At 37.1% G+C, this 24,991-nt stretch overlaps 1 long non-coding RNA gene across 2 annotated transcripts in view; it reads left to right on the plus strand.

The window, feature by feature from the left end:
- The window catches only part of LOC141375107 (uncharacterized), a 42,943-nt gene extending 22,584 nt beyond the window's left edge, over nt 1–20,359 (plus strand). The window contains exons 3-4 of one of the 2 annotated variants that reach the window (XR_012382597.1): nt 16,237–16,434; nt 18,600–20,299. This is a non-coding gene — a long non-coding RNA (uncharacterized lncRNA). Of the gene's footprint in view, nt 1–16,236; nt 16,435–18,599 lie in introns of both variants that reach the window. The other variant, XR_012382596.1, reaches the window with a different exon arrangement.
- The last annotated feature ends 4,632 nt before the right edge of the window (nt 20,360–24,991 follow it).

Here is a 24,991-nt window from a genome sequence, read left to right on the forward strand (position 1 = left end):
GTATCGGATCATGAGTCAGTTGAATCATTACATCCTTAATATATATATTTAAGTATGTTTTGTTGCTGAAAAAAAAAAAAAAAAGAGTTAGTAATAAGAGTAGGTCTTCTTTTTCTGGATGTGCCACATTCTGCAACCATAAAGCGTCTTCGCTGATGACGACGGGCATTTTGGTGTGGACTGTTCTGGCTGTCGCTCACATAAACACTAACAAGGACAGATCGAGCACACTGCCTTCAAGACACACACACTCACACGCAGTAAAGTCCAACCACCCAAACACTTGCATAACACTGTCTGATCCCTGTTTGGTGAGCCTGCAGCACACACAGCCCTGATGCAGCGGGGTGAAACAGAGGTCCTTGTCTGTCTCTCTTTCTGCCTTGTGGGAAGGAAGTGGACGTCTCGTCTGATAACAGCTCACTACCCAATTTCAAAGCTCCCTTTTAAAGCCAAAAGCTGTCAGTGAAAGCAGGTCATCTTCAGCTCATAGCAGAACTACAGCGATCTCCTTCAGTCAGAGTATGATCAAAAGATGGACATGTTGATGAACTGGATAATGTAAAGGTTTTGTCCAAAAAAAAAAAAAAGGCCGGTGAGCGATAGCATCAACAATAACATCTTCTAAATAACAAACAATAAAAAAGCTGTTGTTTTATCCACCCTAGTCTCTAGGATTACAAAGCTGACTTCAGACTGACCTCTTCCTGTGAGTGTGCTCCAGTGTTTCTGGCACAGAGAAAGGCACAAAAGCACAAACTAGAGTGCCTGAATCACTGGACATCAAAGTGATCAAACTCTAATATATTCGAACTACAAGACCTGTTCTACAACATGGTTAAGCTGTATTAAAGACATTTCGTGTGCATGATAGCGTGAGCATGATTTTGTCCAAAAAAAAAAAAAAACAACAACAATTAAAAACTGTAATTATTTAATGATAAAAGTTTTGTTAGGTGTTCTTCGACTATTCAAGATATATTTCCTACCAAATATCTTCCTCAAAGATGATGGTTCCCCAATATTATTCCTGTTTTAATAATGCATTGGGCAGTTCTTTGCACAATTTTAGAAATGTCAGCACTTTATTTCTCATGAATCAGCACCCAATTTGGAAAGTCTTTATTTGCAACTCTACATTGTGGTGAAGTTCATATGTTCAGCTCGTAAATACAATCTTGAACACACCACGTGACAACAATTAGCATACAGTTTTTCTAGTATTGATTGTAATGTCTCCCTTTGTCATGTGCCTACTGCTTCACTTATTTTTAAAATAAAATACATCACAGAATTCTCATTCACATACATTGCTTTGTCTTATTCCCTGCTTTATAAGAGATCTCCACAGCAGAATAAACCTTCAATTACTGACAAAAGTCCAATTTTTGAAACAACAAATAATAACTTGACTTAGTTGATCATTTGGTATCAGAAGTGGTTTATATGAAAGGCAAAGGCCTCTAGATTACGCTTATTTTACCAAAATAAAATATGATCATTCCTTGATTTTTAATTATTTAATTAGGACAATAAGGTAAGTAGAAAAAGAATTAATGTTGTGTATAACCACCATGATCTTGGACGACTGCATCCATACATCTCTGCAATGACTAATGACTCAGGTTTTGCAGGACTCCCAGAGTTCATCACGATTCTTTGGATACATCTTCAATGCCTCCTCCTTCATCTTACCCCAGACATGCTCAATAATGTTTATATCTGGTGATTGTCTGGCCAATCCTGAAGCACCTTGACCTTCTTTGCTTTCAGGAACTTTGAAGTGGAGGTTGAAGTATGAGAAGGTGTGCTATCTTACTGAAGAATTCACTCTCTCCTGTGGTTTGTAATGTAACGGGCAGCACAAATGTCTTGATAGCTCAGTCTGTTGATGTTGTCATCCACTCTGCAGATCTTTCGCATACCCCCATACTGAATGTTACCCCAAACCGTGATTTTTCCTTTACCAGACTTGATTGATTTATATGAGAATATTGGGTCTATGCTGGTTCCAATAGGTCTTCTGTAGTATTAGTGATGATTGGGATGCAGTTCAACAGATGATTCATCAGAAAAATCTACCTTCTGCCATTTTTCTAAATGATCAACTAGAAGCCAAGTTATTATTTCTTGTTCTTACAACTGGACAAGACTTTTGTCAGTTGTATGTTTTTATATCGATTGATGTCCTTCCAGCCACAACCCAACATTGAGAGTTGAACCTACTGTGCTGGGAAACACTCATACTCATAAACAAACTACAGCGAATTTAGATTAATTCAATTAACCTTAAGCAAAACACCTAACCAAAGCACCTGTGAACATGGGGAGAACATGCACACTCTACACAGATAGAGCTACTGATCAGCCGGGTCTCGAACCAGCAACCTTTTTGCTTTCAGGCAACCATGCTAACCACTCAGCCAGCGTGCCACACATCTCATCAAGCAATGAGACACTATTTTATTCTGAACAGCCTTTCTAAATTTAGCGCTTTATTTTAGCGCATCTGAAGTGGCACCCCCGTGTGGCTGTGGAAGTTTACAACACAGAAATCCCCACACCCTCTTAATAAAAAAAAAAAAATCAAGGTTTTGACCTGACTCTCCCCCCTCCCCCTCTCTCCTCTTGCTGACTGCTGCATTGTGGCTCTGTGTTGCATTATGCTGGCACAGTGTATACAAGCTTGCTGACACATGCAAAGCAGCACAGCCAGACACTCTGACAAATCCACACACACACACACATATATGCACACAGCATCCACACAAACACAACCTGGATTATTCTTCTGCACGCTGCATAAATGCTGATGTGCCTTCAGACACTGCAGATCTTACAGGTCTGTTGGAAACTAGTCTGTCTAGCGCTCCTTGCTGTTCACAGCAGGCTCTTTTCAGACTATAATTATTAGCGGTGCTTTCTAAATGAGAATTTCACACAGACAGATGCCAACTGACGTGTTTTTAGCATGCAAAACCTGCTTGTGAATATGCATTTTATTAAACATGTTGTCTTACAACCAGTTGTGCACAAAATACAGTTGTGTTAATGACAGTTTGATAATAAAACAAGCAAAGTAAAGAAAATATTTTAGATTTAAGCACACCATACTCCATTTAGTGTGATCACGCCAAGGTTAATAACTACATTACAGGAATCACTTTTAGATAATTTATTTTATTCCCAGTAGCTGAATGGTAGAAACAATGAGAATAAGAATTCATTCCGAGCTATTAATTATGCAGATAACAAAATTAAAGTTTATACTTTGAATATAGGAACAATATTCAATCCTGGTCTTGGGGACCCACCACTCGGCACATTTTGTAGGAGTGTGTCAAGTTACAGAGACTTACAAACTGGGCAGATCTATATACTGCTCTAACAGACAGTACACTGACTTTAAGTCAATTTGCAAGTACATATCAACTTATTCTACAAACCCTAACAGTCTACTACTACTCGAAAGAGAGTCAGTTGGCAAGTAGTTGAAGAATGTCTAAAGGAGGCCATCAAAATACACTGCAACATAATTTGGTTTGTCTGGAAATAACGATTTAAAAATGTTTCCCTATTATTTCAAGAATTGCCTGAGTCAATAAAATACTGCAGCATTAACTGATACATTTAGTTCCTCAGTGTGGTTTATATATTTGCTAATGTGTCAACATGGCCTGCCGACATAACACAAGAACAAATCCATTTCCCCAGCATGACCACGCCACACTTTGAGTTAGACTTTATTGTAGGGATGTAGGGATGAAAGGGATGGTAAGGGAACAGTTGGATGTAGGGGAACAGAAGTAAGAGGATAAACAGTGGACCGGTTGGTAGGTTGATCTTACGATGGTGCCCAGAGACTCAGAGTGGGGGTACCGTCTCTGTAATATTTTGGTAGAGTGATTGGACCCAACGGTTCAACCTAGGAGGGAAAAAGGGGTTATAAGGATTGTTAATAGAAAGCAGGGAAATAAAAGGAGGTAGGGTTGGTTAGAGAATAAGAAAAACAGTGCTAGTGGGCTGGTCTGCCTTAAATAAGTTTTAGGGAGTAGGCGCCAAACCTTTTTTGACAAGTTAACTCCATTTATGGACATACACAGTGATGACTAGATTTCATGTTTTGTTTGTTTGTTGTTTTTTTTCAATTATTTTAGTTCTCATCAAGAGGTTCAATAATGTCTTCACTCTATTTCTACCCCTAATCCTAACTATACTCTTAAAATCCGAGGGAGGGGAATATGTCAAATCAGTCCCATAGGAGCCCTTAACTCTTGTTTTAAGCCTAAACTTGACAACACCTATTGGTTGATTTAAAAATGGTTTCAGATTCAACAAAGTCAGTGACGTAGAGGAGATCGTCTCAACATAGGCTCAGTCTGAAAACGTAGCTCTATATACGTTTCTGGAGATCGCTAATTATGTGGCCAGAGCTACGTATGGCTGCATCTCATCTTTAAAATGAACACTATGGGGTGGTATGAAGCTGTTACTTTTCATGCTTACCAGCTGACCGCTTATCTCCGTATGGAAGGCTTTCCCACTGTTACCAGTTTGTCCAGTAGCTCGCCATGTATGTCGGCAGACTTTAAAATGCAGAGAGGAGTTGACCATGACAACGAGATTTGAGTCCGGTCAAGAACAGTTCCAGAAAGCAGGTAAGACAAACACAAAAGCCAAAAAATTCAACAAACAAGTAAATAACAGTGTGAGATTGAAATGTAGTCAAATCTGAAAGTGTGGTAAAAATCAGACGAGGACATTTTTTCTGGCTTGGTTTTTTAAAAATGGGTGGGTGGATCAATCTGTGCTTTTGAAAACATTATTGGTTAGGTTAAGGGAAGGAGGAGGGTGGGTCAGTCGATCGGTCAGTCAGTCGACAGTGGCCTCTGATGGATTTACGCAAGAACAACAGGCACGAATGGCACCCGGGAGAGAATTTTGAGATCTCAAAAAGCCTACGCAGCGGCCTCTGGTGGATTCACAGAAACTGCAAAAAAACGTAGCTCCTGGGACATATTTGCCACTCTCCAGAAATGTATACAAAGGTACATTTTTAGAATGAGCCTGTGTTAGAGTAGACAATCCATTGACTGTAAGTAACTTCACAAATACACGCTGACTGACTCTACTAACCCTAACACTAAACGAACACCCTACTAATACTCTAATGAGAGCTGCATGACATGTAGTTGCAAAGTTACTTTGGCCCCATTTACACCAGGATTTAAGAATTTACACCAGGCATTTTTTCAGTCTGATAACAAGCGTACAGCACTATATGTGTGTAAATGGGTCTAAAAGGACCTGAGGTTGCTCACTTTTGACCACTTCCAAAAGCATTTGAAAACACACTTGATTGGATTGCTTTTCTGTGCTCATGTGGTCAATTATTATTTTTTTTTTAAACAGCCACAGAAGAACACTTCCTCTCTCCAACTGACCTAACATGATAATTATGGGACATGTTATAAGAAAGTGCACTTTAACAAAAATCTCACTTGCATCAAAACACACCGTAGCTTTCTCCTTTGTTTGCTTTTCTATTCGCCCAGGTGTAACCATTGACTGATGGTGGTGAGATGATTGACAGCACATTATTAATAGGAGGAAACAAGGGCTGTATCCAAAAATCACCCTTATTCCATTAAACAGTGCACTATTTGATGTAGTACTGTCTGAAATCATAGTGGACACTCCAAAGTTAACTTAATCAATCCCACAATGCACCGAAATAATGATACACTCAGTGACAAGAGAATACCCATAATGTATCATAAAAGTTTGCTTTGTGAATAAATGGTTTAATTTTCACTGCTGAAAGTTCAAACACTGAAGAGCAAATCCATCAATGCACAGCTTCACGAGTCCCAAACCAAGTAAGCCAGTGGCAACAGTGGCGAGGAACAAAACTTCACCAATTGACTAAAGTGAAGGAAAAAATCCTCAAGAGAAACCAGGCTCAGTTGGGTATGACCATTTCTCTGCCAAACTTCTTTTGCAAAGCAGCAGTCTAGGCGTTGAAGGCTGAAGAACGCTAATAGACAGCAGACTAAGTGTTAAACAACTATCACAAGGTGCCACCAAGTAATTTAAAAAAAATTATCCACCAAAGCAAAACAGCCTCCCTCGTATTCACTCACTCTTTTTCATTCACCATATTAGTGGACTAGTTCCCACTTTATATTACGTGGCCTTAACTAACATGTACTTAAACTGAAATTAATATTTCATTACAATGTACTTATTGTGTAAAGACATGCTTTACACTGTACTTATCCTTGATTAAATACCTTTATGTAATTACATTTAGGATTAATTTCTGTAAATACATTTAAAATTATAACATTTATAACACTGTTGACCATCCCTCACACTTAAACCTACCCATACCACCAAACCGAACCATACCGTATCCCAACTCAAGAGCACCAGAAGTGTTCTGCAATACATCATGAACACAGTAAGTACAATGGATTTATTTTTTATGCAAACACATGGTAGTTATAGGCTCTTAATATAAAGTGGGACAGTTGATGTAGAAGATATTTATTGAGGATATAGGGGCAATACAGCCAAGGCCTATAGGTAAATGGCCATTTAACTAAAGTGTTTAACCAAGTCTTTTACAGGATATTTTACACATTTGTAAAATGTAAATGTAAAGACACATTCCACTCTCTCACTAGATAAGGAACCAGCTTATGACAACTATCTTCACATTTACTTTTGATCAAAGAGATAAAAATAATAAATTGAATCCAGCCAAGACAATGGAATCAGCAGAAGGAATGACATGAATGCAGAAAAGGCACAACCTGATTCCATCTATGGGGCAACGATGATATTAAACCTGAGGTTCTTTCCACAAACTACAGACTCAGTCAAAACCTTCAGAGATGTTTATTGCTCCATTTAAACGAGCAACGAATTTTATTACAATTCTATTTAAGTAGCTCTTTTACAATCCTTCCTTTTTATTATTAGCCATCTTAATGCCAGTATTTTGCTGCTTGTTGTGTAATTAAAGTATCTGCTTGTTATGTTATAAGCACTGTTTCCTGGTTCAAGCTTCCACTCATTTGAATAGAGAAAACTCTCTCAGTAGCTGTTTATGACCAATGTTTATTCATATCACACATTAAAGCGAATCTTTTACAAAATCACGGTGTAAAGTCTCAGGACTTGCTGCATCCCGGACACCAATATTTTAATGATTTACAAAAGATGAATCACTGTCTGACCACCTGAGATTAGGGATGCACTGAAAAAAATGATTCATTAAATTTATTTATGATTCAAAACAATTTATTTGGGCTGCATTTAAACAAATTAAATTTAGTAATGTTCAACTTAATTTAAATATAAATAAGTATAAATAGTTTGCAACCACTTACCTTAAAACAATTCAGTAAATTAAATGAATGTTTTTTTCAGTGTGGATAAAAACAGTATCATCATTATCTTCAATAGTGTTACAAAAAACTGTCACAAATTCTTTTCTGCCAGTCCACTGTTTGAATGTTTGATGCCAGTAATACAAATAAGTGTTAACAGCCTGATCTCACAAAAACACATAGTTTAGTGGCTAATTCATACCAACTCAAACAAGTTAAATCTTTTATGAAAATGTGTGATTTTAAAAAGGAGGAGTGGCATAAAACACCACCGTGAAACAAAACTATTGGGGGGATAAGCAAACTGTATGAAAAAAATGTTCAAATTGTGTGAGATAGTGTTGGTGTTAAGCTGCATCCAGACATTTTTCTTTCTGCAAGGTTCTTGCCTAATTATTTACTTTTGAGGCAAGTAACCATATGGCCGTAGGTATGTATATGCAGGATAATGTACATCAAGTTGGTTGTTTTCATAAAATAAAGCCCTTAAACATTCTAAAACTGCTGGGTTATTTCAAAATTGGGTAAAACAAGAATAAAGCCAAAACGTTTTGGGCTATACATTTAATTATTTTTATCCCAGTGTTTTTTTTTTGTTGTTGTTTTTTTTTAACAGCTTCTGCATTTGGCTATTCAAAAGTGTTTTCTGTGTATTTACAGTTGTGAATTGCATTATGGGACCTCGATCTCTGCTCTGTTGACGTTTGATGCTAAAAATTTAACTCTACAGTTTAACAAAGTGACTTATTGACATTTTAGTGGTTTGAAATATTGTAATATAGGAAATAATATATATATAAAAATAAGCCTGTAAAATAAAAAATATTGGCAGTTTATTAACTACTTTTTTACTGTAATATGCAACACAAACCAAGATAATATATTGCATATTAAAAATGTTAATAAAAGTCACTTATTCAAACTTTCGAGGTTAAAAATTGTTAGAAGAAAGTATCATAGTGCAATTCACATGCATCAATAAATGAGGAAAAACAAACTCTTTCACAAAATATGCAAACTGCTAATTTAAGATTATTTTTTTAATGAAATATTTTTGCTGGTTGTTCAAACTACTTAAAATCAACTACTAAATCCACACAACTCTTGAGTTTTTTTTGGAACAACCTAATTGTTTTATGTTCAAATCACTTAAATTTGAAAAAAAAACAAAAAAGTTAACTTAATCTGTGTTGGCACAAAATGAAGGATTGCTTGCATTTTTACAGCAATGTACAGTTGAAATCAGAATTATTAATTTATTTTTCGATAGTCTACAGAACAAGCCCTTGTTATACAATAACTTGCCTAATTACCCTAACCTGCCTAGTTAATCTAATTAACCTAGTTAAGCTTTTAAATGTCACCTTAAGCTGAATAGAAGTGTCTTATAAAATATTTAGTAAAATATTATTTACTGTCATCATGACAAAGATAAAATAAATCAGTTATTAGAGATGAGTTGTTATGTTCAGAAATGTGTTGAAAAAATGCTCTCCTTTAAACAGAAAATGGGGAACAAAATAAACAAGGGGTCAAATAATTCAGGGGGGCTAATGATTCTGACTTCAACTAAATGATCTCTTACTTAGTTTTTGCATTAGAGATAGAGCTTTTGGATCCAGAAACAGTGACACGTGGCCTCACAGTTAACAAGCGCATGGAAAGAAACGGCCAAAACTTTCTGTGCTCTAGCCAAGACCTCCAAAAGTGCAGGCCGTACCACTTATCTGTGGAATTCACTGCATCTCATCAACACCTCACTGTAGATCCTGACAGGTTCAGAGAAAGAGGGAGAAATATGCCGTCCCAACGGAGCTCGCTTCTATGCTTGCTGTTTCCTCAAGGATGTGCTGTTGGTTATTAAAGGGAATTCCAGGCATAGCTGGGATTGGTGGGGTATTTTAATCAAATATGATAGTTGACAGTGACCCAGGCTGCAGACTATTGAAGTAAAGATAAGAGGCTCCACTTTCGGAAGAGAAAAAGACAAAGTATGTGAAATCGTAATATAAAGGGCCAGCTCTCCTGTCTATAGCCCCTTGCTCTTGAAGTCTCCACTATGTTTTCCCAGCATGGCCTCCTGAAAGTTTCCACCCAGTGGGGAAGTGCGTCTTGCAGTTTGGGTCACCGGGTTTGTGCTTCGGACAACTCTCTCCAAAAACACATGGAGTCTTTCGTACCCAAGAAAGACAGAGACTTTCACTATAAGCATGACTGATTATGAATGATTAATGAAACGAGCATGTTTGAGTAGCAGATCGTGTGTGACTAAGCACAGGTGTGCACACGTACCCTTGACTTTTTTATAAGAGATAACACCGATGGCTGAAGACGACAATGCAAAAAATGGATGCGAAAATGGGGAGTCAGTGATAAGAATGGCAGCTGAAGAATGCGTGAGCTGAGAAACATGTCTTCATGTTTTGCATGTACACATATGACGCACTTGCTTACATTCACTGCATACCTTTAAACATGAACAGAACAGTACAGTAAATATACTAAATATGGTTTCAAAATTGAGAAAAGAATTCAGGAATTACATTAAAGAATCAGTTGATTTATTAAAAATGACAGTAAAGGTTTTTGTTTATAATACAAATAAAATAATAATAAAAGTCTATAAAGTAAAACTTATTTAACACTGATGATAACATTAAGAAATGTTTCAGAATATTAAAACTTATTCTGAAGGATCATCTTAACACTGAAACAACACCATTGTTCAGTTTTAACAAGTTTTTAACAGGTTTTTAGCATGATTATTTTATGTTGTCCCTACACAAATTAGATTAAATTAGATTAATTGTTTTATGTTCAATCCAACTAAATTTGTAAAAACAAACAAGTTAATGTAATCGATTTGTGTTAGGACAATATGAAGGTATCATATGGAATTCAGCATTTTTTACAGTGCAAGTACATTAATATGCAGCTGTTGACTATTATTTAAAATGAGCTGTAACAACACAATTCTTAAGTTTTTTAAATTTTTTATTGTTTTACGTTCGATTCACTTCAACCACTTAAGTTAACTTAATCGATTTGTGTTGGGACAACATGAAGAAATTGTGTGGAACTCTAGATTTTTTTTTACAGTGCAGGTCTGTGTTGACTTACTTAAAAAAACTCAGTCAGACTAAAACATTTACAACTTTATGTTTCATTAGTTAATGTTAATTATTGCATTTACTAACATGACATGATAGTGAACAATACATTTACTACTGTATTTGTTACCGTTAGTTAACGTTAGTTAACGTTAGTTAATAAAAATACAGTAGTTCATTGTTAGTTCATGTTAACTTATGGTGCATTAACTAATGTTAACAAGCATGGACTTGGATGTTATTAATGCATTAGTAAATGTTTAATTATGATTAATAAATGCTTTACATGTGTTGTTCATGATTAGTTCATGTTAGTAAATGCATTACCTAATGAACCTTATTGTAAAGTGTTACCCTTTAAAGACAAGAAAAAGAGAAAATCTTTAAGTGCCTGGATTTCCCTGTTTACAGCACCATACTGTTGTACTGCAATACATGCAAATATATTTGCCAGTAAGACAGCAAGAATATTTTACTATAGAAATGTATAATATAAAGCCCCACTGTTTATTTTTCCCCCAAACTCTGTTAAACGGACAGAAGATTTTTTCAACACATTTCTAAACATAAAAGTTTTAAAAATTAATTGCTAATAACTGATTTATTTTATCTTTGCCATGATGACAGTAAATAATTCTTTACTTTGTTTTTCAAGACTTTTCTTTACAGCTTAAAGTGACATTAAAGGCTAAACTAGGTTAATTAGGTTAACTAGGCAGGTTAGGGTAATCAGGCAAGTTATTGTATAACAATGCTTTGTTCTGTAGACTATCAAAAAAATATAGCTTAAAAGAGCCAATAATTTTGACCTTAAAATAGATTTTTTTTATATATTTAAAACTGCTTTTATTCTAGCCAAAATAAAAAAGACTAATTCAGAAGAAAAAAATATTATCAGACGTACTGTGAAAATTTCCTTTCTCTGTTAAACATCAATTGGAAAATATTTTAAAAAGAAAAAAATTCAACTGTAAGCAAAAATATTCAACAAATAAACAAAAAAAAAAAGTGTGAAATCACAGCACTCGGCTGTGTGATCAATAAAAATTAGAGTGATTTTATATGAAAACTTTTATATTTATATATAAATATTTATATATTTTATATATAAAACTTTTAAGACACAAATATTTTGTGTCTTCTTTGATTTTGAAAATACAATAAATTACATAGGGTGACACGTTGGCTTAATGATTAGCACTTGCACCTAAAAGCAAGAAGGTCGCTGGTTCGAGTCCCGGCTGGGTCAGTTGGCATTTCTGTGTGGAGTTTGCATGTTCTTCCTGTGTTTGCGTGGGTTTCTTCCGGGTGCTTCTGTTTTCCCCACAAGTCCAAAGACATGCGGTACAGGTGAATTGAATAAACTAAATTGTGCGTAGTGTATGAGTGTGCATATGAGTGTGTATGGGTGTTTCCCAGTGATGGGTTGCAGCTGGAAGGGCATTCGCTATGTAAAACAAATGCTGGATAAGTTAATTGTTCATTCCGCTGTGGCAACCCCTGATAAATAAAGGGACTAAGCCAACATGAAAATGAATGAATGAATGAATGAATGAATGAATGAATGAACTTGAGTCTACACTTAATCTTTACCGCAAACTTAACAAAAACTCTAGCAGCAAATGTATAAACACATTTCACAGTAGAAGACATAAAAACACACCAAACCAGCACAAAACCAACAACAGACCTGACTGCAATGGAAAATGTCTTGATCATAAAAAGTTTGACACTTTTGCAAACTACCTCATTCAATTCATCAAAGAATCCTGAAAACATGTCCACAAAAAAAAAATTAAATAAAGAGAGACCAAACTATCTTTGTATTTAATATTTTAAGCATTTTTTTAATAGAACAGCGAGACAGAAGCAACACACTTTGAGCAACATACTAAAAACTCGGCTAATGGTGCTATTCTATCATTTACTTCTTCAGCCGTAAGTCTTGAAAGCTCAATGAAAACTCAATGAAGTCACTTTGTACAGGCCAGTACAGACAGCCAATCTCCATGCTCATCGCTGTGACGCTGCTTCAAAATTTCTTTTTCAACCGGAAGTACGAATTTGCTCCAAACATTCATTCATTCATTTTCTTTTCAGCTTAGTCCCTTTCAGCTGCAACCCATCACTGGGAAACAACCATACACACTCAATCACACACACACTACAGACAATTTAGCTTACCCAATTCACCTACTGTATACAGCATGTCTTTGGACATGTAGGGGAACCCGCAGCACCCGGAGGAAACCCACGCAAACGCAGGAAGAACATGTAAACTTCACACAGAATAGCCGACTGACCCAGCCGAGGCTCGAACCAGTGACCTTCTTGTTGTGAGGCGACAGCACAACCTACTGCGCCACTGCGTCGCCTTGCTCTTAACAAAGTAAAAACAACAATTTTTACCTTGCTAGCTAAATATACACATATATGAATGTCAACATCCTAAAAAAAGATGTGTTTTGTGACCCTTTAAGATTGTTAAAGAGTAATTATGTTAAAAATTCAGTTTTTTCGTCACTGAAATAAACTGCATATTTCAGTAACATCTTTAAATATCTTAATTAATAAAAAAAATGCTTTAATATATATATATATTTTTTGCAGTACTGTACTGTTTATTTGACAAACTAAATCCAATCATGAGAATAAAAGACTACTTTCAAAAAGATTTAAACATTTAACTGGCCCCAAAACTTACGGTATAGTCTACATCAGGGGTCACCAATCTCATTCCTTGAAGTCCAATGCCTTGCAGGGTTTAGCTCCAACTTGCCTCAACACACCTGCTGGGTGTTTCAAGTATACCTAGTGAGACCTTGATTAGCTTGTTCAGATGTGTTTGATTAGGGTTGGAGCTAAAATCTGCAGGACACTGGACCTCCAGGAACAAGTATGGTGATCCCTGGTCTACATCATAGGTCTCAAACTGGATTCCTGGAGGGCCGCAGCTCTGCACAGTTTTGTTCCAACCCTAATCAAACACAGCTGATCCAAATAATCAAGGTGTTCAAGACTACTAGAGACTATAAAGCAGGTGTAAGTTGGAGGTGGTTAGAGCTAAACTATGCAGAGCTGCGAGAGTTGAGTTTGAGACCAGTGGTCTACATGCAGCAATTTACAAACTGTTTGATATTAAAATGTACAAAATATTTAAACACACAAATTGAACCATATCGGCGAGGCAGTGGCGCAGTAGGTAGTGCTGTCGCCTCACAGCAAGAAGGTCGCTGGGTTGCTGGTTCGAACCTTGGCTGAGTTGGCGTTTCTGTGTGGAGTTTGCATGTTCTCCCTGCCTTCTCCTGGGTTTCCTCCGTTTGAGTGTGTGTGAATGTGTGTGTGGATGATTCCCAGAGATGGGTTGTGGCTGGAAGGGCATCCGCTGCGTAAAACCTTGCGGGATAAGTTGGTGGTTCATGCTGCTGTGGCGACCCCAGATTAATAAAGGAACTAAGCTGACAAGAAAATGAATGAATGAAAAATTGAACCATATTTTTAACAATAAACAGCACCCAGAAATACCAACAAAAAGGCACTAAGGTAGAAATTTAGAATCCAACATCACAAATGGTTTGTTCATGATAGTCCTAACTCTGCTCCAGTATGCAGACATGCTGCTTAATAATAATCCTCCAGCAAAAGCATGTTTCATTACTGGATATTGTCCTTCTAATAACAGTGCAGCTGCTACAACTCTGCATACCAGTACCAAACCCTCATGAACAAGCTTCATGTGAATCCTCCTCTGGTCCCGTCTGAGTCTCTAGGAATTGATCTAAATCGGGCCTCGGAAAACCTCTGACCCAGAGCAAAGAGCTGAGAAAGGGGGCCTGGGTGTCTGTAACCACAGCTGCGTTACATAAACACACCATAAACTAGGCTGTCTGTCAGGGTTGAGCCTAAAGACCTCATCCCAGGCACTGCGGAGCCTCACTGTCCTTAAAGACAGCCCTTTTACCAGCCCTGATTAATTGCCAGTGAACTCTAAAAGCGAACTGTTAAGACACTTTAGGCTGCTTCATGATTCCTTTTGCACATGTTCTTTAAAATCCTATCGGCACACTGACTTAGTGACCGTACTGAATGCTAATTGACTCTTCAAAGACTCTTAATACTGTTCCCTTGGTGAACAACTTATGAAATTAGCACCAAGCCTATTATACAATTTTTTTTTGGACGTGTAATTCAGTGAAAACTTAAATGTGTAACTCTTATCGATCCTCCCTCACAGTCAAACACTTTCCTTGATCAATTCATTCAGAAGGATATGACAAGAAAAAAAAATCATAACGCTGGTTTTGTAGTGGTAGAGCAAGGCAAGTCTTTTCACTCGGTGGCCATCTTTGAAACACCTCTCTAGCAGTATGCCTGGGCATTCTGTCTGAATGGGGAAAACATCAAACTCTCCAAAACTGCTTGCCAAGCATATAATTGAATTTCAAATTAGAAATCACCAATAGAATTAAACACCTGTCCCTTTAGTTTCATTTCTAAACGTCCAAATCACACAAAATCTGCAGAAACTCACGTCTGGTCTGAGCCTCTCCCTCGGAGTATCGTCAGTCTATAGCAATCGATGATTGGCTCTTGTACTAGAAGGCGGGCTTTATTTGCGATATAGTGATCGATGATTGGCTTCTGTACTAGTTGGTGGGGCTTTATTCACCATATTGACCATTACACTTTTCCCTATTTAAAGAGATACGAGGGACATGTCTTGTGTATTCTATAGTCTTTGACTGTACTCAAGTACATATTTTGAGTTTGTATGTTATTTTTATTTTTAGAAACTAAAATATTGTACAATTTACTACATTACATTTCTTGAATAAAGCTGAGTAAAAAGTTATTTTTAAGAAAATGGCCTGCTCAGAGACTAAATATTGGTGTTTCATTTGTGAACAAGCTGAATTTGATCAGATCCTGTTAAATCAGTTCACAAATTCCGCTAAACAAGTCTTTCGTCTGATCACAAGTCAACAAAACATTGTTTACATGGACATCAGCTGTCAAATTATTTGCCTGAATCTGAATAAGACAATAATATCATGAAGGTGTTTACATGAGCTGCTATTTGAATGTTACTTTCATGATCCTATTTTACATGTTATAGCACATAATTGGATTAAGGTTATTGTATCATCACGCTATCCACATTTCCCATGGAGTTTCATGTAATTTTGGATGTTTAATTTTTAATTTGTTGACTTTAACTGCAGTTTGGCACTTCTACTTTCCTTCAGGAACATTTCATGCATGCCCCCAGTGACAAATGAGAAATTGGATGCGAGTACGAACTCCTGGAAGAGTGTTGTTTTAATGAAATTTGATACCGCACGCAGTATGGGAGAAAAAACCCTCTGAATTTCACAATGCAGATGTCTGTGGTCCTTATCTGACTCTGTATGTGCAGACAATAGTGTCAAATTGCTGTGTGTGTATGAAAGTCCTAAATGATGGTAATAGTTTGATTAAAGTGTTTACATGTCTGCACTGCGCTTTAATAATGTGCTTCCACATGTCTTAATCAGATTTCTGTTTGGTTCGATTAGGACCTTCATCGGATTAAAATAATTAAAAATTGCTGTTTACATGGTAGACTCTTAATTAGGCTAAGAATTTAATTTCATCTCTTTAACGTAATGTTTTATTCATTCATTTATTTTATGAAATTGCATCAGTTTTACATATTTCATGCGATGATCCGCTTAAGTGTTTTTGTTCAGTTTAGAGAAATGTGCAGGATGGTCAGCAGGGGACAGTTGAAACACATTGTATCAAGTGAGCCCGCAGAAGAATCCTATTGTGTCAGTTGCTGTAAAGCGCCACATGTGTGGAGTGAACTGGTAGAGGCTGCAGCTGCATCTGACACCACAGTTACTGACTGATTAATGGCTTTGTGAAAGAGTGAGTCTCTCACTGAGGTATTTGTTGCTTTTAAAGTTGTACAATGAGCTGTTTTCTAAATGTCTTTGTATGCTTTCAATGTTCAGTGTTTTAGAGATTAACTTCATTTGAACACTAAGTGATTCAGTGAGGAACAGTGGCCTATTTATTTCTCAAATGTTCTGCTATTGAATATCGAATTATGACAATTAATGTCATACAAATCATTTCATGGCACAAGTGCAACAAATATAGCTAGTTACGTTCATACGCTAACTGTGAAATACATATTTAAAAGTATTATGGATATCTATAGTCAACAAATAAAGTAAATGCTTTGTGTTTCAAACAAAAATGTGTTTCAACTGTCTAAGGCTCTGATCTACCTTAAGCAATATTTAAGAATAAACTGGTAAACAGAAAAGTGAAAAAAACAAGGTTAATTGTGAGTTTACTTCACATTGAAATCTTCAAGGGGTTGATATTCACTGTTCAGACTGTCACAGTGTTTATTAACCGGCTGGGTTTACATGATCCCTTTCATAATTTCCACGAAACACTGCCCATTTGACAATGATTTGACTTACAAACATGCATGACATTGTGGATGTGCGAAACTGTAATAAACTAAAACAAAAAGAAGATTGAAGGAATAATAATTCTTATCTAAACTGGTATATTTATTGATTTTCCAATAAGGTTGATAAATGTGGCCTACATTAACTGTGACAAGGTGACAGAATACATGTAACTATGCAACTAAATGTCTGTTAAAGGGTCACGAAACACCAAAACACATTTTTTGAGCTGTTGACAGTCGTATATGTGTCCCACACTGCTAAAAACACTATTAAGACACCTATATTTCACTAAAAAGTGTAAATTGGTTGTTTTTGCGTTATTTCAAGCAAATTCGTACTTCCGGTTTGAAACGAATTTTTGAAGCTGCGTCACGGTCATGACATAATAGCGTTATATTCCAGCGTGCACACTGGGCGTCTGTGCCAGAGTGAGTCTTATTACGTCTTACAGTGTGATGCATTAATGCATGAGTAAGGCTTGGTTCAAACCAATCAGCGCGCTCTATTGTGCAACTTCATTAATATTCATTACTGTCACCGTGTTTTCAGGACAGAGACGCCACGTTGTGTTGGCAAAACAAGCGTGAAGTGTTGCTTTTATAGTTTGCTGCAGTTAAGATTCGTTTTCATTTTCTCTCTGTGAGAGCTCACGTGTCCTTCTGAGAGTCACGTGTGGATTAACAGTGTACGCGACGCGCGACAACAATAACTTACGTGTCTAAGGAGGATTATTGTTTACCTGAGAGCTGTTCTCATCTGCAAACGCTGAGATCTGGATTCGTTTGTAAGTTAGTATTCTCATCATAAAGACGCGGCTCTAGTTGCTGGTGATTGTCCTGTCTCTACAGATTTGGTAAGTGAGTGACCAGTGCTCTTTGTTTATTCAGTTTGTTCGTATCTAACAAATTATTGCACAGAGTGTAAACACGTTAGCACCACAACCAAACTTTAACCTCGTGTAGGGTTTTTACCGCATTTAGTGACCGGAATAACACGCGCGGCTTTCTGACACTACCTGTCGTGTGCATCTAAGTTTCAGGGAAATGCGGAGGTTTTTTTTCTCTCATTCGCCGTGCGGTATCAAACAGTACATGAAAATACACGCTTAGAGCAGCTCCTCGAATGAAATATCTCGTGTGTCGCGAGGGGCATGAATGAATTCCCTGAATGAAAGAGCCAAACTGCAGTTAAAGTCCACCATTTAATAATTTGGCAAATAATTCGACTACAGATGTCCATGTAGGTTAAACACCATCACTTTCTCCTGTATGTGTGTGTGTGTATTTTGACTCTGAAACTTGCGTGTGCCCAAATAGACACTCCCACACCATCCCACTTTTCTTCCGCCGACACTCCCCCCTAAACAGAGCTGGACACGCCCACTTTTCTGGCTTTTTCCAAAGTAGAGGTGTGAAAACACCTTGCTGAAACGAGGGGGTTTCATGGCCCTTTAAAGACATAATTATAACAAGCAGCTATGAAAGGGACCTCGCACCCGGGCTCACCACCACCCTTTGGCCTAAGGATGACAGAGAACAGCGTACAATAATAATTTAAGCTGATATATATTTATAAAATCTGAAAAAATCCCAGATTTAAGTCAAACTTCTTTCTGTCGGCAGGTGGCGCTATGACTGTGACTCAATATTGAGAAGTAGATGTCTTCAGGAGAGGACTTTTTTCCACTATGTGAAGTTTCAGGCAGATCGGACATTGTGTGGTTGAGTTTTATGTACTTCCTTTTCCATGGCGAAACACAGGTTTGTCAGTCCGCCACAGACACGCCCTTTGGCGAAAAAAACTAGATCTTTACAATATATCATCGCTAGAGGTCAGTTAACAGTTCAGATAACACCACCCAAAATTGGTGCTTTTACAATAAAATTTGTGGGAGGAGTTTGTTATATGTCATTTCCTGTTGTCACATTGTCAAATGTGCATAGGTGGTGCCATTTTGCTACACCCACTTCCTGAAACCTACAACAAACGTAATATTTGCCACTTCTAGTGTGTGCGCAATGTTTTGCATGTTTAGACCCTCAAAATCACGATTCATTCTAGAGAAGAAGAAGAATTAAAGCTGCAAGCAGCGATGAAAGGGACCTCGCATACAGCCCTACCTTAAGATGAAAAAGGACAGTTCATTCATTCATTTTCTTTTTGGCTTAGTCCCTTTATTAATCTGGGATCACCAGAGCAGACCGCCAACTTTTTCAGCATGTGTTTTACACAGCGGATGCCCTTCCAGCTGCAACCCATCTCTGGGAAACATCCATACACATTCATTTACACTCATTCACTACGGACAATTTAGCTTACCCTATTCACCTGTACCACATGTCTTTGGACTGTGGGGGAAAGCGGAAAACCCGCACAAACATAGGGAGAACATGCAAACTCTGCACAGAAACGCCAACTGACCCAGCCGAGGCTCGAACCAGTGACCATCTTGCTGTGAGGTAATTGTGCTACTCACTGCATCACTGTGCTGCCCAATATCACAGAGAAACTTGTCAGAATTTGAACCAAACTCAAATAACATTCCCTGTCAGTTGTTATTACTTTAATCATTCATGTTTACAGTTAATATATATAAAAACGGCAGAGATTTACCACCTGACCATCACTGTGTTACAGTTTTTTTTTTAATAAAAGGGCCTCTGCATGTTCAGGGAATGTTTTGCTTTATTAATCCACCCCAGCTCCACCAGACCCCAGGAGAGATGGAGAGACAGAGCGCAGTGCTGGCAGACGGCCAGACAAATATCTAAAATAATAATCAGCAGATTTCAGCAAACTCCCTGCCTCCTTTCAGTCCCTCACCACTTTCCCTAAAGTCTACACTTTGTCTGTGTTTACAGACATTGATCTGATCTATGCGAATATACAGTATGTGTTGATTTATGTGAGCGTTGAGTGAAACAAATAGTGCACGAAAAATGGACAGAAAAGAAACGCTTGTGCTGCGTCAGTGCTCAAGAACGGCCCATTGATTTTTACATTACAGGACTGTCCACACAAACATGGCCAGCTCATCTATTGTTCACGGCCTCCTCCTGTGTGTGCAGATAATGCACACCCATCGGCCTTCGCTCAGGTCAGATAATGTGTGAATGCAACAAGGACACAATGTTTGTGTATGCATATGATATGAGTGTTTGGATGGCCATTCAGGGTAATCAATACATGTATAGAGGTTATACCTATAGCACTGTGTACAACGCCCAGCCCTATTCACCATATGTTCCTGAACACTGTAAAAAATTAACTGTAAAATATTGGCATTTAATTACAAAGCTTTCAGTGAATGTGTACATTTTATAAAACAACAATAACAAATCAGTCTTTTTCTTGAGAAGCAGATTAATAAATATTAAAATGCATGACTGAGTGAAACTGAAGGCTATGAATCACAGAAATAAATGACAAACTATTAATTAAAATGACTCATTTTAAAATGTATTGAAATTACAAAACGTTCCTTTATATTTGAATAATATTTCACGATATGAGTGTATTTAGTTTGTATTTGATCAATTGCAGCTAACGCAGCCTTAGTGATTAAAAATAAATTTTAATAATAATTAAAGAGCGCCTATCATGGGTTTTTAAAATGACCTTCTATGCAGTAATACAGCTCTAAGTGAATGAAAACATCCAGCTGAGGTTTAAATCTGAAAGTGCATCATGTTTAAAACTATTGATTCTTTAACGAAATAGTCGACTCAGAGTAGAATACATGAATCGAGTTGGGTTTGAATCTTTTGCCAGAAAGCATCAACGTCGACATGATACAAAACCAAATATGAAATGCCGGATGCGGTAAAACGTGAACATGTCTGACACTAGCAGAGCACGGGGACTGATCATGACACGAAGATGACGATCACTGACAGATGGAGATTTGGGGAATAAGGGGTAAAAGTACATTTTCACCACAACACCACAGTATAGCCAACCATGTGTTGTGTTTGTTCCGTCATTTTTCTGAGTTTTGATACCATAACCTATGCTGCAACGCGGGACCTGTCAACCATTTGTTATTAAAGGAAAGGAGTAGCAGAGACTATTTTGTAAGGGACTTTGTCAGACTTTGACAGGGAGTTTGACAGTAACTGTTACAGTTCATATGGAGAGTTTCTTCTTCCTCCAGGTCAGAACATGCAAGTGTAATTAAAATCGTTGTCTTGTTTTGTGTAGTTTGCAAAATATGTATTTTATAGAGTGATGTAACTTGTAATCGCTCCACGCGACTTGTAATCACGTATCGATTATAGATCAGTGCTTGTACTATATCTCTCAGGTTAATATGTTATGAGGCTATTCACATATCACGTCCAAAACCATGTTGAAAACTTCTTTTACTGATTTAAAAGCAATTCTTAACTCTTAATTCTCTGCTTTTTTTTTTTCTATGGCCACCATCAGCTGTTCCTCACTTGCGCGGCGCAGACAATTTTCAAAATAGTTCAACTTTTGCTAATGTGGATTAATACTGAATTGGTGTCGTTATTATTAGTTGGGGTTAGGGTTAAGAGTAAAGTAATATGCTGGTGTTTAACTGCATTGCCACAGTGCTACTATATAACCGTGGGGGAGCGTTTTCTCTGTCTCGTGCTGAACGCAGTCGACCAATTGCAACAGACTTGGTCATCGAACCAATCAGCACAGTTTTACCTTCACTCAAAGGAGGGGTTTGGAAACAATTGAATTGCTGAACGAGTTATATCGGAGTCGTTAGGATAATTAGGTAAAAATAAATGCATATTATAAAACAATGGGTGTTTTTTAACCTTGCACGCATATCAGCCTGTTGTTGGAGACCCCCAAAAAACTAAATATGACCTTTTATAATGCATAATAGGGGCTCTTTAAGTAATTAATTTTTAAATTAAATTTTAATTAATAAAATAAAATCATTTTTTAAATATTAAGCCTTTTCTTGAGTAGCAAAACAACTGCATATGTAAATTTTTAGTTTATTATTATTTGAAAGGTCATGTGATGCTGAAGATTATTAATACACAGAAATGAAAAACATTTTTTTAAAAGTACTAAAAAACAATTAAAGAAATTTGTGTAAGAAAAGCTCAACATTTATCATGTTCTGAGGTTTTTAATTTTCACTTTCTATCTTAAAACAAGCACAGAAAATGGATTGCTGTTCAATTAGTCAGCTTTAAATTGCTGTATTTGTGTGAATGCGGGACTTCCCCGCTCACATGGCCGATGGAGAAAGAATGCAGTATGTATGTGGATGAATGTGCTGATAGTATTGCTCCATCACTGTCTCTTTATCTCTGGAGCAGGCGTGTTTATGAGAGACTGTGTGTCGCCTCTGGATGCTTCTGGCCTCAGTCATCCATATTAATGAAGAAGAGCCGCCCTGTTCAGCACTTCTGCCAGAGGGGAATGGATTCTGGACATGGATATCCAGGTCCGATGCAGAGTCATGTGAAGGCGTAAAGTGCTTTTATGCAGATTTCCGAAAGAACATTATGTCAGCCGTGCAATATGTGTGGTGTTTAGATCACCACAAGACATACATAGAGTATTATCCCGGCTTTAAAGACTTTAAAGCCAATATAACTACAGTTAGTGTAGCTGTAGTTATAGTGTTGTTAAAGAGGATAAATCATATAAATCTGGCTTTTCTATGTTTAAGTGCTTTTGGGTGTCCAGCGCATCTACCAACCCAGACAATGTGGGAAGAAATAAAGCAGTAACTTCCTGTTTCTAAAGCCTTTCTCTGTTAGCGAGTGAAAAAACGAGTTGTTCTGATTTTGCTCCTAAAACAGGGAACTTCTGTATCACCACATCTTAATCTACACATTTATATCTACTTACTTTAAAAGTTAAACATAATACAGACACAAACACACACACACACACACACACACATGCACACACACGAACACAATTAATCTATAGTAATTAATATGATGATTTTAAACCCACTCACTCATTTTTCTTTAGCTTAGACCCAAATTTATTAGGGATTGCCACAGTGAAATGAACCTGCAATTAGTCTGACATAAGGTTTATGCAGATACCCTTTAAGCTACATGATTTTGAACCACCACACTCAAGTAAAATGTATTATACCGCATTTTATAAACAGTAGAATTTACAACAGTTTGTTAACGAATGCTACAGCATAATGATTAATGATTTTTGTAAACTGCACAGTATTTAACAGTAATATGAACTGTATTTTACTGAAGGACAGTTATACAGTATGTTACTGTATTTTAAAGTTGCATAATGAAAATCTCTGTATATTTTACTGTAAAGTTACATATACAATTCTGTAAAGATAGTGCTGTAAATATGAATACAGTATTTGTTTTTGTTGTAGCTGTAATTCATTAACAGTGTATTACGGCCAAACTGCTGCCAGGAACTTGCTGTAGATTCTACAGGAAATGTTTAACAGTGTAGGACTTATCGTGAACTTAAAACTGCATCTGCAGTACACTTTAGATATTAATTAATTCATTTTCTTTTCTGCTTAGTCCCTTTATTAATCTGGGGTCGCCACAGTGGAATGAACCGCCAACTTAACCAGCATATGTTTTACGCAGCAGAAGCCCTTCCAGCTGCAACCCTTCACTGGGAAACACCCATACATACACGCACATTCACTACAGACATTTTAGCTTATCCAAATCACCTATAGCACATGTGTTTGGACTGTCGGGGAAACCCGAGCGGACACGGGGAGAACATACAAACTTCACACAGAAATGCCAACTGACCCAGCTAAGGTTTAAAGCAGCGACCTTCTTGCTGTGAGGCGACATCGCTAACGTTACCCACTGCTCCATTCACTTTAGATTTTACTACATATAAATTATATTTGTAGAACATGTAGTATGGTATTTGAACATTAGTTTGTTGTTTAGTTGATTTATTACTACAGCAACTAGAGGATTACCACAACAGATTAATTTAAGTAACGTTACTTTAGTATCGTGGTTCAAAAACACCAGTATTTACTATACATTACCATAGTACTTTTTTCATGTGGAATATAAGCCACTTACTTACATTGTGGTTGAATTTCATTTGTGAAGGAAATGTGCAGAAGACTGTCGGTAAAGCGTACGGTTTCTGAAAGTAAAGAGACAATACCAACGCACATTTACTATGGACTGTATGGTAATGTGTTTATTACACTTTCTGTATGGATAAGAGATTATTTGTGTTTGTTTGCAAAGGCCAGCACATTGCTATTTGGGGAGCTGAAATAAATTTACATGAACCCGTCCACTAACCTTGAAGAAGTCTCGGTGCAAAAATCATAATCTCGTGCTCTCCATCACTGACTGACTTTGAATACGTAACGCTTGTATTAGTACGGGGTCACTGATGCATCGGCTGAATGAGGCGTTCCTACTTTGTTGTTTCTGTAGCGTCATGTAACGTACAGGCTCCGTTTCCTGTAACGGCAGCTCGTTTGAATTTAAAGGGACACGCAAAACTTGTTGACAAGATATAATAAATTACCCGTGAGGTATTTTGAGCTGAAACTTCCGACATATCCTGGAAACACCAATTGTTCTACATCTTTTAAATAGAAATACTATGTTGCATTTAAGATAAAAAATTAATATTATTATTATAAGTGGTGATCTACAAACTAACAATGCTAGTTAGCTATCTATAGCAAAGATATTAATTGAAAGCAGGTTTGGACAGTTAACACGGTTCTTTGGTCATGTTGACACAGCTGTACGACCCACTGAACTCCAGAGACCTTCCGCTCTCCACATTCAAGACATCAGAGATGCATCTGAAGAAATGTCCATCCATACTTCTACAGGATGTTAGCTTCAAAAGCAGATGCCGTAATCATAAATTTATGTTTATTTTGTTAACAAGCTAAACCTCTAAATACCAGTCCAGCTTACAGCATGGGCAGCGTGCAGAGTCCAAAGACATGCGCTATAGGTGAATTGAGTAAGCTAAATCTGCAGTGTATGTGTGTGAATGAGAATGTATGGATGTTTCC

Source organism: Danio rerio, chromosome 7 (assembly GCF_049306965.1).
Source record: "Danio rerio strain Tuebingen ecotype United States chromosome 7, GRCz12tu, whole genome shotgun sequence".
Taxonomy (NCBI): Eukaryota; Metazoa; Chordata; class Actinopteri; order Cypriniformes; family Danionidae; genus Danio; species Danio rerio.